This window comes from Apium graveolens, chromosome 8 (assembly GCF_009905375.1).
Source record: "Apium graveolens cultivar Ventura chromosome 8, ASM990537v1, whole genome shotgun sequence".
In the NCBI taxonomy this organism is placed as follows: Eukaryota; Viridiplantae; Streptophyta; class Magnoliopsida; order Apiales; family Apiaceae; genus Apium; species Apium graveolens.
In genome coordinates, this window is record NC_133654.1 from 79,898,783 (window position 1) to 79,920,080 (window position 21,298).

The window sequence follows — 21,298 nt, forward strand, 5'->3', positions numbered from 1 at the left end:
AGTCCTAAATTAATAAATAAAAATAAAATACGAGTAGTAATTAATAATTGTGATTGAGTTAGAATTTGAATATGTGTGGGTTTGGATTGGATAATTGTTGCGATTGTTGTGTTTGGGATTTGACATCGATTGATGTTTCGACGGGTAGTCCGATAAACAAAGGAAACGCTGTCCGATTTTCGAATAACTGAATTACGCAAATATGGAAACGTATCCGATGAATATCGGGACGTCGAGAGACTATATATATATATATATTGTTACGACCGGCATTTTATGTAATATTATTTGTGGATTGGGTATAATATTAAAGTCAAATAAGTATATATTCAATGATTGTACGCTAGTGGGAGTGAAATTTTCTGCATTATAAATTTGCTTTGTGTAGTATATGATTTTTCAAAGCAAGAGTTTATTTAATTTCTTTATTTTTGATTTATAAGGAATATTCTAAGCTTTGGAAAAATTTTCTTTTAAAAGGAATTTTGTTCACAAATTTTGAAAATGATTTTATAAAGTCTCTAAAAATCAAAGTTATTTTATGGTATAAATTTTATAATTTTTGAACTTGTATTTTATTTTATAAAAATAAATCATTATAAATTTTAGTTGTCATATTTAGCAAATTACAAGAAAGCCCTTGCATGCAAGCCACCCTCTCATTCTTTTCAAGGACAAAGAGGACAATTCCAACCCAACTAACTCTTATTTTTCTAGCCAATTTCCTTCTTTACCCTTGCATGCAAAATGCACCAAGTATAAGTGAAGGGATAGACTTGTCAATTCTCCTTTCCACTCAAATTTTGTCAAATCAAATACCATAAAAACAAGCAAATGTCATGATCATTCTCATACTCCACCCACACCTCACTCTCTCATCCCTCCCCTTCTCCCTCCTCTCGGCCCTCCCTCCCCCTCACTCTCGGCCTTTAGCCGAGAACCACCCCTCCCCATTTTTTTTCTTTTCTTCATTTCTCCACCAAGCTTCTACTCTTTATACAAGTAAATGTTATCTCCCATACCATGATCATTCATATTTCAAAGAGTTTTGAGTAGAAAGCTTAAGTTTAAGGGTTGCATGTAAAGGTTTTAGTGAAACTCAAAATATAATCTTGATTCTTATGGATTTAAGGTTGTTTTTGAGAGGACTACAATGAATGGATAAGTGCCAAGTCTTGAGAAGGAAACTCTTGATGATTTAATGGCCATTTCCATCCATTTCATTCGGCCATGACCATATGGGAGCCGAATGAATGGTCCTTGAAATCATTCTTGTTGTTTTGATCAATTTTTGCATGTTTATGTGATAATGACTTAAATTTTGTGGTGAAAATTTGATAAAACTCCTTGCATGCTAAGTGATCATCTAGGTATACCTTATGCTAGGCTTGCATGTCAATTTTAAGATGGAATATATGTAGAAAATATGTTGTTTTGGTTTGAAAAACCCGAAGGCATGCATGCATGAGGATTTCTCTTAGAATGTTGTAAGATTTTGATCATTTGGAAAGATTTTGTTAGTGAGCCTTAATTTCGGTAGGTATAATGTGTTAATATTTATTTATGCTTCTTGTTGCATGGTAATAATTCGTGATTATCTTTTATAAAAAAGTATATATCTTGTTGTTTCAAAAGCATGAAGATTTGTGATTTGTGAAGTGTAGTCTCTTTTGTTTTGCCATAATTGTACCTTAGGTAAGGATGATCTCACCAAGGTTATTTTGAGAAAAAGGGAGTTAGTTCAGTAGAATACCATGTATAAGTCTTGGTTTAAGTATTTAGTTGTTGTTAGTTGGGTTTGTCAAGTCAAAACCTTGGAAAATGAGAGTTATAGTTTCTGCAGAAAAATCAGTATAGCACCCTGAGTTTTAGAGTGAGTTTTGACCATGTCATTGGTGTGCACTTTGAGGCCCAAGCTACTCGAAGTTAGTATTGGGAGTATATAATAGGTTTTAGGAGTTGGTTGGAGGTTTGTATGTCATTCGGTTAGGTGCACAAGTAGAATAACAAAATCTGTCCAGCAGGGGACAGTTTTGTTGCAACTTAGAAATAGGGAGATTTGATCATGTCATGGGTAGGCCCTCATTAGGCCCAATTGGGCCTTAGTTAGAGGGTATGTCAGAGAAGTTTTTACAACCATATTTCATAGGATTTGATCTAGAACCATGTGTCACAAGTTAATTCAAGTCAGGGCATTTTCTGCCCAGAAAAACAGGGGAACCTTGGACTTTTAGCTTAGGCCCAAGAAGACCCAAGCCAGGCCCTTGAGCCACATCAAGTTTGTGAGATGCCCTTAGGTCAGGAGAGTCTTGTGTAAAATTTTTGAAGGAAAACTTGTAGTTTAAGAGTGTCTAATGTACTCAAGAAACCATAGTTGTCATTCTGAAATTTGCACCAGTGAGTACTATCACTTATCACATAGTTTTAGAACACTTAGAAGTGAGTATTAGGTCGACCACCATAGTTGTAAGATAGTATAAGGTCAGTAGAGCAAAAGGCACAAGTGAGGGTCAATAGGTTTTGGATAATTTAGGAAAGGCGCATCGAGTTAGGAAACCAAAATTAGAAGACCTTGTCTAGTTTAGCGACCAAGTGACTTAGGTTGTGAGTCGAGATCATCCAAGCCTAGTGTTGCATTATGGTATATATGGTGTTATTTGGTATTAATATATGATATGTGAATATGTGGCTATGTGTGTGCAATTGTAATTTAAAAGTGAATATAAATTAAGTGCATTTAGGCCTAAGTGCCATCCGTGTTTAATTTCGAGTTGTAAATAGGTTAAGTTAGTGAGAATATATTATAATGAGGATTATTATTATTATTTATGTAGGATCTCGAGACGAGGGAAAACTTGCCATAAAAGTCGAGTGAAGCTCTAGTTGTTGCTCCTACCAGTCAGACCAGACCAGCCTATCTCAAGGCAAGTGATTCAACTTGACCTTCGTATTTACTACAAATAGTTCTTATATATTGATGCAATTATCCTGAGTCATTTCGATATATTTCAATCAAACGTATCTTTTGTTTATCTTTGAGTTACATAGAGATGCCATGAACCCTCGAGTACGTATTGCAAGTAGTTCAAAAGTCTTTCATGATAGTTTAATGCCATGATAAAATGAAGAGTTGATATATTACTTGATGGATACTCTTGATTAACATGTTGATGTTTCCTAAGTATTAATATCTCATCCCGATACTTGAATCCCTATAGAACCTTACTTTGAATTCTGATAGTCAGATACTTACCAGCTTGATTTCTCATTGATTGATACCCTCTTTCTTATCCTAAAGCTCGACAATTCTGATATGTCCTGAGTTAAAGTTCTATCTTCATACCCTAACACCCTTAGTATTCATGAAGCTTACCTTCTTGATGATCCAGCACTTGAACCTTGATGAGAAACCATTGCTTTGAGCCCAAATTGGCATTACCCTTCATATTATCCATTAGCCTCACTAAATCCTCTTGTCCAATCATTGATATATAAAAACCATTCAATTACTTGAATAGAGAATAGTTATGTGAATCATGGCTCTGATATTCAGTACCTTGTTTCCCGTGTTTCGAGTTGATCTATAATCCCTTGATAAAAACGTTTACAGTCAAAAGAGATTTTGTCATAAATCGGCATCAGTTTTTAAAATGATTAAAATGTGGGTTTTTAGTCCCAAAGGGGGATAAATGTTTTCTTAAATAGTGGATCTGGACTGAGACGCGAGTCCTTTCCACACTTATATTAGGCTTAAAAGTTGCCTAGGGATTCCCATTAATGTTTTAGAACCCAGCGAGGTTCGGGATTACTTCGCGGCTGATCACCGGTTGTAATCCGTAGCGTCATAAAATGATTTTGATTAAGACATGATTTTAAAATTATTTTGATGCAAGCAAAATGATGCCATCTCACATAGTTTTTATCTCTCGTTACCTTTGGTTATGTCTTTCCATTATCATTCTTAAAAGTATATCTCAATTTATGTTTTGTGTCGTACTATTAGCACTTGTTGAGCATTTGACTCACTTCTTGCTTTACCCTTATATTACAGCTAGCAGCTATGGTTAGATTCAAGCAGACTGCCCGTAAGACCTGTGATGCTGATGCTTATGTTCGAGCTCAGGTAGAATAAGTAATAATAGTTGTGTGAGGACTCGGTATTTGTAATCAGATGTAATAGTTGGTAGTGTTGGGCTGTTCCAAACCCTAAACTGTAAGATCTTAGATTTTGGTTGTGTATTCTTCATTAAAATGATGTAATAGCTATATTTATTTTGCTATTTAAGTTGGGGGTGTGACAGGTTTTGGTATCAGAGCTTCGGTTTAGAGTCCCTGGACAGCCCAAATAGGTTATAGGATTTGTGTGTAGGTTATAGATATTATGCGAGAGAGTAGGTTAAGTAAATTATTATTAATACTCCTCTTATTGGTTATCAGCAAAGGGCGCATTCCTCGTCATCCTCTGGGTCGGACGACACTATTGCTTTCTCCGTATATGCTGAGTTGAGGCGCGAGTTCGACATGCTTCAGGGCAAGTACGACCGACTGATAGACCGGCTGAAGAACGTGTATCCGGACAGCCGAAACTACGAAGGGAAGCCCAAGGAGCAGATGACTGCGAGACTTGAGACCTTGGTTCAGTACGTCAACACTAAGCTTGAGGAGATGCCAGCGCACCGGGACCGTACCAGCCAGTATGTCATTCAGATGGTGGCGGATGAGCTCCAGAGCATTGTAAAGACGCTTCGAGAGGAAAAGACTACCAAGCCCCGTTCAGATGGAGTGGAGCCTTAGTTCTTTCCATTTACCTTTCATGTTGTTGTACTATCAGACTCTATGGAATCCCCAGTTGTTTCCGTTTTTCCTTTAAATAAGCCTGTTATTCCTAGAATTAGACTATGTCCCAATCTTATGTACTGTGACCTTTAAAATTTCAATAATTATGTGCTATTGTTCCATTTGCTCTCAACTGTTATTTTATGTTCATATCTACTTAATTTGGAAACTTGACCCCATATGTAAATAAGAATGCCATGCGATACCCTCAAATCATTTTATCATTCATATCTGTTTTGACACAACTCTTATTTCAGGATCATGCCTCCCAAAAAGAAGAACCCAACAACCACCTTCACCACAGACCCAAATATTCTTCGATTACTGGAAACCTTGCAACAGTAAACCAATGCTATAGCTCAACAACAACTAACTCTTCAACAACGAATTGAAAACCAAGATAACCGTGAGCCACACCAACCACCTGAACCACCAGTACCACCTAGACAAATTGTCACTTTCAAAGCTTTTCAGAATGTGAATCCACCTGTATTTCATGATACCACTGATCCAGTGATAGCTAACACATGGATCAAGGAGATGGAAAGGGCTTTTGAGTTGGTACAGTTAGGAGACGATCAGAAGACGCCGTATGCTACATACTTCTTGAAGGGAGAAGTTATCTATTGGTGGGAATCAGTAAAGGCTATGGAAGTCACTCAGCAGGTTTCTTGGGAGAGATTTAAAAAGTTATTTCTGGACAAGTATTACCCTAAGTACATGCAGAATCAGATGGAGCTAAAATTTCTTGAGTTGAAGCAAGGGAACATGACTGTATTGGAGTATGAGAAGAAGTTCACTGAGTTGTCAAGGTTTGTGACAAAGTATATCAGCACTGAGGAGGAAAAAGCAAAGAAATTTCAGCAAGGATTGGAGCCTTGGATCAGAGATAGGGTGGCTATGTTTGAGCTTGAAACTTATGCGGGAGTAGTACAGAAAGCTGCTCTGATTGAGAATAATGGGATGCAGTCAAGGAAAGAGAGGGATAACAAGAAGAGGAAGGTTCCATTTTATGGAGAAAAGTCTGAAGCTGGAAGTTCGCAAGATCGGAATGTAAAGAGAATTGGTTTTCAGAAGGGCGGAAATTTTCAAAAGAAGGGAAATTTGGGCAAAAGGCAAGAATCAAAAGGAAACAACCATGCAAGCCAAGGGCAAGTTGGAGAAAACAGGTTCCAGAGACCGGAATGCAAGCATTGTGGAAGAAGGCACCCCGGAGTATGCAATAAGCTGAGCATGACCTGTTATAGGTGCAATCAGAAGGGACATTTGGCAAATGAGTGCAAGATGCCGAAGCCAGGAGTTACGTGCTACAAGTGTGGGAAGACTGGACACATGGCTAGGGAGTGTAAGGCAACAGGACCAGTCAAAGCTCTGATGAACGTGGCAAGTACCAGCGCAAGCGTGCCAGTTGAGGTATTGGCATTACCTCCACCACCCGCACCAACCCCGCAAGCAACAGCAAGGACATTTGATCTAAAGATGAAAGATGTTGTTCAGAATTCTGAGGTGATAGCAGGTACACTTTTACTCAATAATGTCAAAGCTAAAGTATTGATTGATTCGGGAGCAACAAGATCTTTCATATCAGAATCTTTTGTTGATAAGCTCCAATGTGATAAAATGGTTATGAGTGAGGTAGTAAATGTGGTAATTGCAAACCAAGAGAAGATTCCTGTGAATCAATTTTGTCCAAAGTGTGAGATCGATATTTCAGGATATAAGTTTTCAGCCGACTTGATACTCTTCAAGTTGGGAGAGTTTGATATAATTTTAGGAATGGATTGGTTAGGAGAGAATAGCGCTCAGATAAATTGTAAGACCAAGAGAGTGTATTTAAAGACGAAGAGTGGAGAGAAGGTAGTATTTAAGGGGCAGAGGCAAGAGCAACTATTTCTTACAATCGTTCAGGCTAAGAAGTTGCTTAGAAAAGGTTGTGAGTCATTCCTAGCATATGTAGTGGATTCAGAGAGAGGCAGCCTCAGCATGGAAGATATTCCTGTAGTTAGTGAGTTCCCCGATGTGTTTCCCGACGAACTACCAGGCTTACCACCAGATCGACAAATTGAGTTTGAGATCAACCTTGCTCCAGGCACGGAACCAGTTTCAAAGGCCCCATATAGGATGGCACCAGCAGAAATGAAAGAGTTGCCGAGCCAGCTACAAGAATTATTGGATAAAGGAGTGATACGACCAAGTACGTCGCCATGGGGAGCACCTGTTCTGTTTGTAAAGAAGAAAGATGGGAGTATGCGTCTATGCATAGATTACCGGGAGCTGAATAAGGTGACGATCAAGAACTATTACCCGCTACCAAGGATAGATGACCTTTTTGATCAGTTGAAGAGAGCAAAATGCTTTTCGAAGATTGATTTGAGATCGGGATACCATCAATTAAAGATCAAAGAAGAAGATATTCCTAAGACCGCATTCAGGACCAGATATGGGCATTATGAATTCCTAGTAATGCCGTTTGGATTGACCAACGCTCCGGCCGCATTTATGGATCTGATGAATCGGGTATTTAAGAAGTATTTGGACAAATTTGTTGTGGTATTCATTGATGACATCCTTATTTATTCTAAGTCGGAAGAAGAACATAAGCAGCACCTCTGGATAGCATTGGAGATACTCCGACAAGAGAAGTTGTATGCCAAGTTTACCAAATGTGAGTTTTGGTTAAAGGAAGTTCAATTTTTGGGGCATGTTATTGGAAATGAGGGAGTTAAAGTGGATCCGGCAAAGATTGAGGCAGTTCTGAGTTGGGAGAGGCCAAAGACTCCTACGGAAGTGCGAAGTTTTCTAGGATTGGCCGGATACTATAGAAGATTCGTCAAGGATTTCTCGAAGATTGCCACGCTATTGACCAAGTTAACCAGAAAGAATCAAAAGTTTGAATGGAGTGCAGAATGTGAAGATAGCTTTCAAGAGTTAAAGCAGAAGTTGGTAACAGCTCCGGTGTTGGTACTTCCAGATGATCAAGGGAATTTTGTAATATTCAGCGACGCTTCACATAAGGGTTTGGGGTGTGTATTGATGCAACACAGTAAAGTGATCGCATATGCGTCAAGACAGTTGAAGCCGCATGAGTTAAAGTACCCGACGCATGACTTGGAACTATCCGCCATAGTGTTCGCACTCAAGATCTGGAGACATTACCTCTATGGAGAGAAGTGTGAAATCTACACGGATCACAAGAGTTTAAAGTACATTTTTACTCAGAAAGAGCTCAATATGAGGCAGAGGAGATGGCTGGAACTGATCAAGGACTATGACTGCTCGATAAATTACCATCCTGGAAAGGCGAACGTAGTGGGCGATGCTCTGAGTAGGAAGGAGAGATTGAATATGATGATAACATCAAAAGAGTTAACTGGAGAAATCAAAAAATTGGAATTGGAACTTTGTGCTAATGGAAAAGTTGAGGAAGTTTGTCGTGCAATGACCTTTCAGCCAACACTAGTGGAAAAGATAAAGAAGTGTCAAGAGGAAGTAATGGAAAAAGAGAAGAAACAGTTATCTGGAGAGGAGATTAATACTCAAAGGGATGAGCAAGGGATACTAAGGTTTTCATCCAGAATATGGATTCCCCATGTACCTGAATTAAAGAATGAGATCCTCTATGAAGCCCACAATTCGAAATTTTCAATCCACCCGGGAAGCACCAAGATGTATCGAGACTTAAAGAAGAACTTTTGGTGGCCAAATATGAAGCGAGACGTGGCAGAATGGGTTGCAAAGTGCTATACTTGTCAGAAAGTAAAGGCAGAACATCAACGACCAAGCGGATTAATTCAGCCCCTGAAGATTCCAGAATGGAAATGGGAAAATATCGCTATGGACTTTATAGTAGGACTACCGCGAACGAAATCCGGACATGACGCAATATGGGTTATAGTTGATCGTCTTACGAAGTTGGCGCATTTCCTTCCAATAAACGAGAAGTCATCATTGGACAAGTTGGTTCATTTGTATGTGCGCGAAATCGTACTAAGGCATGGAGTACCCGTATCAATAGTTTCAGACAGAGATCCCCGATTTAACTCGAGATTCTGGAAGCAATTTCAGGAATGTCTTGGCACGAAGTTGAATATGAGCACGGCGTACCACCCACAGACTGATGGCCAGAGTGAAAGAACAATTCAAACAATTGAAGACATGTTGCGCAGTTGTGCAATCGATTTTGCACGAAGTTGGGACGACCATTTGCCATTGATTGAATTCTCTTACAACAACAGCTATCATTCCAGTATCGGCATGCCACCATACGAAGCTTTGTACGGGAGAAAATGTAGATCACCAATAAGTTGGGATGAAGTAGGAGAAGGAAGAATTCTCGGCTCGGATTTGGTACAACAGTTGCATGACTCGGTCAAGTTAATTCAGAAAAGGTTGCTTGCTGCTCAAGATAGACAGAGGAAGTATGCGGATCCAGCGCATAAGGACGTTCAATTCCAAATTGGCGAAGCTGTGTTGCTGAAGGTGTCACCTAGAAAAGGGTTGATAGGATTTGGCAAGAAAGGGAAGTTAGCACCTAGATACATAGGTCCTTTTGAGATTTTGAGTCAAGTGGGAAAGGTGGACTACGAGTTGGCCTTACCACCTCAGTATCGGCGTGTGCATAATGTGTTCCATGTGTCGTTACTTAAGAAGTACAATCCAGACGCTAGCCATGTGATAGAATATGAACCTGTAGAAATTCAGGCAGACCTGTCATTTGTGGAGCAACCGGTTAAAATACTCGACTGGCAAGTAAAGAGTCTTAGAAATAAATCAGTAAAGTTAGTAAAAGTACTTTGGAAGAACCCAAAGGTCGAAGAGTCGACTTGGGAGTTAGAGTCTGATATGCGTTCCCGGCATCCTCATCTTTTCTCTTAGATTCTGGGGACATAATCCCTTAAGGGGGAGAGGATGTTACGACCAGCATTTTATGTAATATTATTTGTGGATTGGGTATAATATTAAAGTCAAATAAAAATATATTCAATGATTGTACGCTAGTGTGAGTGAAAATTTCTGCATTATAAATTTGCTTTGTGTAGTATATGATTTTTCAAAGCAAGAGTTTATTTAATTTCTTTATTTTTGATTTATAAGGAATATTCTAAGCATTGAAAAAATTTTCTTTTAAAAGGAATTTTGTTCATAAATTTTGAAAATGATTTTATAAAGTCTCTAAAAATCCAAGTTATTTTATGGTATAAATTTTATAATTTTTGAACTTGTATTTTATTTTATAAAAATAAATCATTATAAATTTTAGTTGTCATATTTAGCAAATTACAAGAAAGCCCTTGCATGCAAACCACCCTCTCATTCTTTTTAAGGACAAAGAGGACAATTCCAACCCCACTAACTCTTATTTTTCTAGCCAATTTCCTTCTTTACCCTTGCATGCAAAATGTACCAAGTATAAGTGAAGGGATAGACTTGTCAATTCTCCTTTCCACTCAAATTTTGTCAAATCAAATACCATAAAAATAAGCAAATGTCATGATCATTCTCATACTCCACCCACACCTCACTCTCTCCTCCCTCCTCTCGGCCCTCCCTCCCCCTCACTCTCGGCCTTTAGCCGAGAACCACCCCTCCCCATTTTTTTCTTTTCTTCATTTCTCCACCAAGATTCTACTCTTTATACAAGTAAATGTTATCTCCCATACCATGATCATTCATATTTCAAAGAGTTTTGAGTAGAAAGCTTAAGTTTAAGGGTTGCATGTAAAGGTTTTAGTGAAACTCAAAATACAATCTTGATTCTTATGGATTTAAGGTTGTTTTTGAGAGGACTACAATGAATGGATAAGTGCCAAGTCTTGAGAAGGAAACTCTTGATGATTTAATGGCCATTTCCATCCATTTCATTCGGCCATGACCATATGGGAGCCGAATGAATGGTCCTTGAAATCATTCTTGTTGTTTTGATCAATTTTTGCATGTTTATGTGATAATGACTTAAATTTTGTGGTGAAAATTTGATAAAACTCCTTGCATGCTAAGTGATCATCTAGGTATACCTTATGCTAGGCTTGCATGTCAATTTTAAGATGGAATATATGTAGAAAATATGTTGTTTTGGTTTGAAAAACCCGAAGGCATGCATGCATGAGGATTTCTCTTAGAATGTTGTAAGATTTTGATCATTTGGAAAGATTTTGTTAGTGAGCCTTAATTTCAGTAGGTATAATGTGTTAATATTTATTTATGCTTCTTGTTGCATGGTAATAATTCGTGATTATCTTTTATAAAAAATTATATATCTTGTTGTTTCAAAAGCATGAAGATTTGTGATTTGTGAAGTGTAGTCTCTTTTCTTTTGCCATAATTGTACCTTAGGTAAGGATGATCTCACCAAGGTTATTTTGAGAAAAAGGGAGTTAGTTCAGTAGAATACCATATATAAGTCTTGGTTTAAGTATTTAGTTGTTGTTAGTTGGGTTTGTCAAGTCAAAACCTTGGAAAATGAGAGTTATAGTTTCTGCAGAAAAATCAGTATAGCACCCTGAGGTTTAGAGTGAGTTTTGACCATGTCATTGGTGTGCACTTTGAGGCCCAAGCTACCAGAAGTTAGTATTGGGAGTATATAATAGGTTTTAGGAGTTGGTTGGAGGTTTGCATGTCATTTGGTTAGGTGCACAAGTAGAATAACAAAATCTGTCCAGCAGGGGACAGTTTTGTTGCAACTTAGAAATAGGGAGATTTGACCATGTCATGGGTAGGCCCTCATTAGGCCCAATTGGGCCTTAGTTAGAGGGTATGTCATAGAAGTTTTTCCAACCATAGTTCATAGGATTTGAGCTAGAACCATGTGTCACAAGTTAATTCAAGTCAGGGCATTTTCTGCCCAGAAAACAGGGGAACCTTGGACTTTTAGCTTAGGCCCAAGAAGGCCCAAGTCAGGCCCTTGAGCGACATCAAGTTTGTGAGATGCCCTTAGGTCAGGAGAGTCTTGTGTAAAAATTTTGAAGGAAAACTTGTAGTTTAAGAGTGTCTAATATACTCAAGAAACCATAGTTGTCATTCTGAAATTTGCACCAGTGAGTACTATCACTTATCACGTAGTTTTAGAACACTTAGAAGTGAGTATTAGGTCGACCACCATAGTTTTAAGATAGTATAAGGTCAGTAGAGAAAAAGGCACAAGTGAGGGTCAATAGGTTTTGGATAATTTAGGAAAGGTACATCGAGTTAGGAAACTGAAATTAGAAGATCTTGTTTAGTTTAGAGACCAAGTGACTTAGGTTGTGAGTCGAGATCATCCAAGCCTAGTGTTGCATTATGGTATATATGGTGTTATTTGGTGTTAATATATGATATGTGAATATATGGCTATGTGTGTGCAATTGTAATTTAAAAGTGAATATAAATTAAGTGTATTTAGGCCTAAGTGCCATCCGTGTTTAATTTCGAGTTGTAAATAGGTTAAGTTGGTGAGAATATATTATAATGAGGATTATTATTATTATTTATGTAGGATCTCGAGACGAGGGAAAACTTGCCATAAAAGTCGAGTGAAGCTCCAGTTGTTGCTCCTACCAGTCAGACCAGACCAGCCTATCTCAAGGCAAGTGATTCAACTTGACCTTCGTATTTACTACAAATAGTTCTTATATATTGATGCAATTATCCTGAGTCATTTCGATATATTTCAATCAAACGTATCTTTTGTTTATCATTGAGTTACATAGAGATGCCATGAACCCTCGAGTACGTATTGCAAGTAGTTCAAAAGTTTTTCATGATAGTTTAATGCCATGATAAAATGAAGAGTTGATATATTACTTGATGGATCCTCTTGATTAACATGTTGATGTTTCCAAAGTATTAATATCTCATCCTGATACTTGAATCCCTATAGAACCTTACTTTGAATTCTGATAGTCAGATACTTACCAGCTTGATTCCTCATTGATTGATACCCTCTTTCTTATCCTAAAGCTCGACAATTCTGATATGTCCTGAGTTAAAGTTCATTCTTCATACCCTAACACCCTTAGTATTCATGAAGCTTACCTTCTTGATGATCCAGCACTTGAACCTTGATGAGAAACCATTGCTTTGAGCCCAAATTGGCATTACCCTTCATATTATCCATTAGCCTCACTAAATCCTCTTGTTCAATCATTGATATATAAAAACCATTCAATTACTTGAATAGAGAATAGTTTTGTGAATCATGGCTCTTATATTCAGTACCTTGTTTCCCGTGTTTCGAGTTGATCTATAATCCCTTGATAAAAACGTTTACAGTCAAAAGAGATTTTTTCATAAATCGGCATCAGTTTTTAAAATGATTAAAATATGGGTTTTTAGTCCCAAAGGGGGATAAATGTTTTCTTGAATAGTGGATCTGGACTGAGACGCGAGTCCTTTCCACACTTATATTAGGCTTAAAAGTTGCCTAGGGATTCCCATTAATGTTTTAGAACCCAGCGAGGTTCGGGATTACTTCGCGGCTGATCACCGGCTGTAATCCGTAGCATCATAAAATGATTTTGATTAAGACATGATTTTAAAATTATTTTGATGCAAGCAAAATGATGCCATCTCACATAGTTTTTATCTCTCGTTACCTTTGGTTATGTCTTTCCATTATCATTCTTAAAAGTATATCTCAATTTATGTTTTGTGTCGTACTGTTAGAACTTGTTGAGCATTTGGCTCACTTCTTGCTTTACCCTTATATTACAGCTAGCAGCTATGGTTAGATTCAAGCAGACTGCCCGTAAGACCTGTGATGCTGATGCTTATGTTCGAGCTCAGGTAGAATAAGTAATAATAGTTGTGTGAGGACTCGGTATTTGTAATCAGATGTAATAGTTGGTAGTGTTGGGCTGTTCCAAACCCTAAACTGTAAGATCTTGGATTTTGGTTGTGTATTCTTCATTAAAATGATGTAATAGCTATATTTATTTTACTATTTAAGTTGGGGGTGTGACATATATATTTGTGTGTGTTTTATACGAAACTTGATGGTACGATGTAATGAAATATTTTTCTAAATCGATAACCCTGATTTCGTAAAATAAAGAGTATGAGTATTTTCCGAAAACGAACGCTGAACTGATTTTCGAGAATGTGAACCCTAAGTGATACGTGTATTATTATATGAAGTATGTTACGAGTCGGATTTTGTTAATATTCGGGTAGATTGTTAGCGAGGATATGTCAAGCATAATCGAATGTCTAAGTTAGGATGTCTCGACCTTGTAGGTTCTAGTCGGAATGCCCGAGAATTGGAATTGGACAAAGGATAGTTGGTGGTGAGTCGAAAAGCTCAGTGAGGTCCCAATCAAAGGACTTAAGTATTGAGGTCGAATCCAGAGGGATATAGTGGTTGGACGGAAAAGCCTAAGTGGCAGAGTTGGCCCAGAATTGATCAGTAATAGTTGTAAAGCCTTGTAAGGCAAGTATTTCCGAACTTTTCTTCAAGATATATTACCAATGTTTTCGGATTGTTTTATAACATGTCGCTATTATTCAAAATAACTCTTGTTTACATTGCAAGTGCATTAAATTATTTACCCTTGAATCCCTGACTTTTTTTCTTGATCTTGAGCCGTAAGCCTTGTTTTTTTGTAAACCATCCTTTGTTGATCCTCATACACCAAACCACACAAATATGATACTATTTCCCAAATGTTTAACTAGCAAACACCAAACATTGGAAGAAAATTGTTTGAAAACACAGAAACTTTTATACCCCAGCCATCCTTTATAACATCAAAGAACTATACCTCGAAAAAAATCACTACTTGTCTAATACCTGATTCTTTTACATATTGAAAGCCGTTTCTTTTACATACCTTGATATACCCTTGTAATATCCATGAGTTTCCTTACATTTTATTCAAATGTTTAATCATCATTGATTGTGATCCTATGTTATCGAATTATATTGCTTATCATATTGAACTGCTTTAGGATTGGATAGTTTTATATATGTGGACCAGATTCGTGGTCAGACCATACCAATGGTCAAGTTAGGCCAATGTGTGCCTTGGATCCAGTAATTAGAGCAGTGCTGTGTGCTTGCTCGGGGTTAGTGCGTGACTGATCAGCAGCCTAACCTTGGTTTTTAAAACTTAAAATGAATATCCAATTCTAATGATTAGTTAAAAAGAAACTTGATTCCGTTGAATCATCTCATTTGATCATTGTTTAACTTCAGATATCATTATCATGACTTACTGAGCTAGTTAGCTCACCCTTGCGATTCTTTTATATATTTTACAGTTGAAAAGAATATGGATGATAGTGAAGTTCCTCAGTCCAAAGTGCGGGCTAAGGTTCCAGTCGAGTTGAATCGAAATAGCAGATGTTTCATGCGGTAAAGAGATAGTCTGATTGTAAGAATGATTTTATTATCAATTGTAAGTTAAATTAGTTGGGATTTGGTACGATGTAATAAATTAAGGTTGTGGCTTGTTTTCATACTTTAACCTGTTGCGATCCATGGTTTTGTGAGGTAGGGTCATTATAAGTAATATTTCTTATACAGGTTGATATATTGTGTTTATGTTATGTTATGGACCCCAAACTTCTGACCCCGGGTTTGGAGGGCGCCACAATATAGCTGACTTGAAGACCTACAATTCTGAGAAGCTGGATTCAGTCATGCCATATGGTACCATGCAGGATCTATTACTGAGACTGAGAAAAGGATCAGATGCTGAAAAGAGGCTAACCAAACTGGAGAATAGAGTTCAAGGTATTGAGAACTCTGTGGTCACCATTCTTTAAAATCAACAGTCTCAGACCAGTCTTCGCATGCAACTGGCTAAAGCACAAGGCCTGACTCCTCAACTTGATGATAACAAAAAGGGGGAGAAAGGACCAAGTGAGGGAGAGAAATTTCAAATACAAATCAGCAAAGTAATTGTGCCTTTAATTACTGTCTCAAAGCCACCAGTTGCAGATAGTATAGATCTGATTCAGGCAGCAGCAACAAACTTGAAAGTTTCTGAGAAAGAAAAGTTGAGTTTGATCAACTGGGAGAAGATTGATGAGGAGATACAGAAGAAGTTCCAACTTGTCAAGGAGCCAGTTAAGTCAGCCATCCATCACTCTCAAGTCAAGGAAATCAGTGTGAATGAGATGAGCATGAACTATCTGGAAAGAGGACAATCTTCCTGCATCAAGTCTCCAAAGGCTGAAATGATTCTTAAACCAAGGGCAAACTATTCAAAATTATCTTTGAAGAACCCCTTGGATACTGTGTATGAGACACCCAAGCCTGATGAGAAGAAGCTTCTGTCAAGATCAATTGTTTTCTACAAAGATCCAACTGATTCAGCTTCAAAAAGGAGAATTGCTAAGATATTCAGAAATGGAAAGGAAATTTGTGTGGTAGCTGGACATCCTCAATTTGCTCAAGCAAAGAGAGAAGAAAAAGCCAGATTGAAGCAGGAAAAGAAGCAAGCTATTCTAGATGCAAAGAAGGCTAAACGAAAAAAGAGCAGATTGCTATCTTGGCCAAGCTACAGGCTGTGAATTCATCATAACAAATTCCCTCTCAATCATCTGAAGCTACTGAATTAAGGAAACATGTTGAAGAACAGAAGAAATCTCCAAGAAAGAAAGAATTGGCTAAAAGAACAAAAAGGAAACTGGATATTGTTGACAAGGAATTGGGAGATCAATTTCCTAAGGAACCCACACCAGCTACAACTCAAGCATCAAAGCCCTCTGTGGTATTTGAAGATATAAGGATGGTGGATCCCTACAGGAATATTCATGGTGAACCTATTGTGCCCAAGGATGAGCCAATAGAATAGGATAACATACCAATTCCTGACTTCAGTCTACCAATCCTTAGCAAGCCAAAAAGGACAAAGTCAAGAGTAGTCAAGAAGGTGAAGCTGTCACCTCTCAAATCCAAATCTGTAGTCAAAGCTCAGCCCAAAGTCAATAAGGGAGACTACTTGTACTTGTGTGACATCAAAGAATTTTCTGATCTAAACCTCTATCTGGATGAACTAGATGAAGTGAGGGGAATTGATGCATACAGAAACCTACCTGAAAGGTTAGTGTTCAAGTACAAAGGAGGAAAGGAGATTCAGTGGCCACTTCACAGGATTCTTCAAGATATCCAAGTTGTACTGATTAAAGTTTATTCATCCTTCAAGAAGAACTTTGGGTTCAATGTCACTGCAAGAAGACTAGTATTGAAGAAGATTGAAGAACTAAGTAGTGTTAGAGCTAACGATGCACTTCCAAACTCTAATTATCCCATACACAGGGAGAAGAGTGCATCTAAGGCCCTACTGGATGATGGAGTTCATGGATGATAAAGGTGTGAGAAGATTCTTCTTATTAGAAGACCAACTGAGCATCTCCAGCAATGAGACTCTCTTGGAAATGCAAGAAAAGCTAAATCTCTCAGAATCTGATGAACTGGAATTCCACAGGCAGCTCCAAAATCAGATTAATGAAAACAACAGAAAGCTTGGAAGAAGATCCAGACCTTCAAGGAACTAGATAAATCTGCTCAGGCTAGAGGAGCATCTTGCAAATGACTGTGAGCCAAACTTTGTACATTTCGATTAATTGAAGCACTTTCAGTATTATCTACTTTTCTTTAAAGCTGTATGTTTATGATATTTTGTTATCATTAAGTATCTCTTAATTTATGGCTATAATTCCAGTAGACATAAATTGGGGGAGATTGTTGTGCATATGTTGTGTACTTGATGATTTCACAAACAAAACACCTAAGTAGATTTTACTTAGTGAAATAATGTAGCACTCGATGGATAAGAATTTTATTCCTGACGGATAAATCTATAGTCCCGACGGATAATGATTTATTATTCATCGAGTGAGTAGCTTATGTAATAATGAGTCTGTAGCACATTTCTGCATACACCTTTGTATAAAGTCTGTAGTAGCATATAAGTCATGTGGACTGTAACTAGATATGCAGAATAGGTTGATTAATTGTACATAGATGATGTCTTATAATTCTGCATAAGTAAAATAAAGTCAAGTGCCTGATTGCTACCCGACGGATAAACTACAAAGCACCAGACGGATGATCAACAACCCGACGGATGATCAACAATCCGACGGATGATCATGAACCCAACGGATAAAGAATTCAAACATCAGTTGACAGTGACAACTTGTCACATGCGTCGGGATGTATGCAAATGGAATGAGGAAGCCTATTAACTGGGTAATAGAGAACAAAGTAGCAAAGCATAAAAACTGATAGTTTTTATAATGATTCTATCTTTTGACTTTGTAATCTTGGTAATATATAAACCAAGAAGTAGCAAATAGAAACTAAGATCTGAGATACAAAAAGTGAGAAACATTTGTAAGCAGAATTATTAGCATTTCTCTGTATTCTCAGTAGTTCAAATTTGTAAGCAGCTGTGAGCATTCTTGCACACAGAGTTCTCTCGATATAATATATATCTCTGGTGGAATTGTTTAAATCCACTAGAAAGTTTTTAAAGACTCTTGTTTTTTAATTACTTATGTTTTGATTCAATTAAGTTTTTATTCCACATTGTGCTAGTCAAAACACTTATATTTGTATTCGAGTTTGAACATTTTTATTTTAAGAAAAAGGTTCAAGAATTCCTTTGAACCCCCCTTCTGTAATTCTTTCTATATTGTTAAGGGACTAACATGATATATATATATATATATATATATATATATATATATATATATATATATATCTGTGTGTGTGTGTGCGCGCGCGCGTATTATCTTGAGATAAGTGCATGAGTATTGTTAGAAAATCTTTCGATATATTATTGCATGTATATTTTGGGAAGCAAGTTGATATGAAATATATATATATATGCATGTTTTGAAATCTTGATATTTCATTGTCAATACAATTGCTTATACACTGCATAATACCTATGCTAGAGATAGGCAGTAATTGCGTATACCCTTAGTATAGAGGACCCAAAGTTGAAAATTTTTCTAAATCAGGAGACGATATTCCCGAGTATATTATATATATATATATATATATATATAGTTTTCTATAACTATCAATCGAATAAGGTATATTCGATAGTTTTGAATAATAATCAAACACTATTTTCGATTATTCAAATAAAGATTTTACTTTCGTATAAGTATATCTTTTGCTAATTATTATTCATTTCAAGTATTGGTTTTAAAACTTTTACTTCATTTATTTTTATAAAATTTATTCTTTATTGGAATATTATTTAAAGAATAATATTCAGATATTTTTCTAATATTTTGGAATTGATTTATTCTATTAAATCATCCCGATCGCAAACGTTTTCAAAGATGTTTCCAAGCCTTCAAAATGATTTTAAAAGTTAGAGCGGATCCCAAAACTTGTTTTTAATTTAAATCTTTCCTTTCGTGGGGGGTGGGATTTAAATACTCCCTCAAAATTTGAGGGATCCGGCTCCGTGATGTATTTTTGTCACAACGAAGTTGCTGATTTGATAAAAGAGTTTTTGATTACTTGCCAACCATTCGGGAAATAATTCCATCTAAATACGTCGGCATAGGCGACATAGACCAGGGTACGGTCTATCAAAATGTAAGAGGTTGGGTGACAGTCCATCAACGCATAAGAGGCCGGGTGACGGTCCAACATATGGTCCTAATGCGGCCGGGGTGATGACCGGTGAGGAATTCATCCATCTACTAGTAGAAAAGTGACTTAATTTGTTAGATATATTTGAGATTTCATGTCTAATATGTTTCATGTTTAGTTTTCAGATCTTAACAAACAGGAAATATCAGTACTTACTGGAATCAGTACTTACTGAAAGTCAGAACTTAAGGATATCAGGACTTACATTATCAGAAGATAAATATCAGAAGATGGATATCAGAACTTAAGTACGGAAGGACTAACAGTTAAGGAAGGAAGCTGATTTTCAGGAAAGAATATCAAGACTAATACAAAAGAAGATATTCATGGAAAGAGTTAGAAGATAAGAAGACTTGTATAAGATATCTGATTGATATATTCTAGGAGACAGAATTATATTCCATATCAATTAGAAGTTATCTTGTAACTGTGTACTATATAAACACAGAAATAGGTTTACACTATATGTGTTATCATTATCGAAAAGATCATACATTGTAACCTAGCAGCTCTCGTGATTTTTGTTCATCCTGAGAGAGAACAGTTCCATTGTAACAGAGTTTATTATATCGAATATATCTGTTTACTGTTACTTGTGTTCAAAATATATTTGATTGTATTCTACACTGTATTCAACCCCCATCTACAGTGTTGTGTGACCTAACAATTGGTATCAGAGCCTATCTGTTAACACACATACAGTAAAGATCCAAACAATCATGTCTGAAGAAGCAAAAAATCCAACCAAGCCCACCAAAACTAAAAAAAACTAAAAACACTCAAATCCACAATCGATATGAGACTATTAGGGTTCCCATACTGAGACCTTCTGAGTATCCCATATGGAAAGTGAAGATGGCTATGTTTCTGGAAGCTACAGATCCAGAATACCTTGACAGAATTAATGAAGGACCGCATAAGCCAACCAAGCTCTTTGTTATAGTTGCAGATCAGGCAGCAAAGACCATACCAAAGGAGAAAAGTGAGTATACAGCTGAAGATATCTCATCCATTTCCAAGGATGCAAAGGTAAGGCATTTGCTGCATAGTGCCTGTTAGGTCACACACACACTGTAGAGGGGGTGAATACAGTGTATAGTACAATCAAATCGAACTTTAATAACTCAAGTAACAAAAAACAAACTTTATTGAAACAATAAACTCTGTTACAGTATGGAACTGTTACCTCTCAGTGATGAACAAATATCATGAGAGCTGCTAGGGTTACAATAAATAATCTTCTCGAATATCATAACACTTATAGTGTAAACCCTATGTCTGTGTTTATGTATTACACAGTTACAAGATAATCGCTAATTGATATGGAATATGTAATAACCCCAATTTTTTTTGGAAATTTTTGAAACCCTTATGAATAGTGTTTTGCTGAATGAGAAAACTTTTCATGCCACACTATGTAGGGGTTCTGTTATTGGTCTTCTGGGATATTATTAGTACTCTATGTGGTATATAAGTGTATGTAAAGATCGTCAGAATCCAATTCTGAACACTTTGATTTTTCCCGAAAATCTACTAGATACGGAAAGAATTGAGTATAAGGTAACAGGATAAAAAGGATTTAAATTAAAGGATTATAAGAGAGGATCATAAAAGTATTATAATATATTGAGAAAGGTTAAGGAAACCCAATAATAAGATCCCGGGTATGATCCCTCAAACGATAAATGAAAACAAAAGTTAAGCGAACCGTATAACAGATCAGCGGTCATTAGGCAAACAATTAGGAGGTTAATCAAGGAGGTTAGGGATGATGAGGTCACCCAACCAATGAGAAGAGGGCAAGTAAGAGATGATGACACAATAAGGTGATGTAAGCATGACATAGGGAAGGAGGAGGTGTGG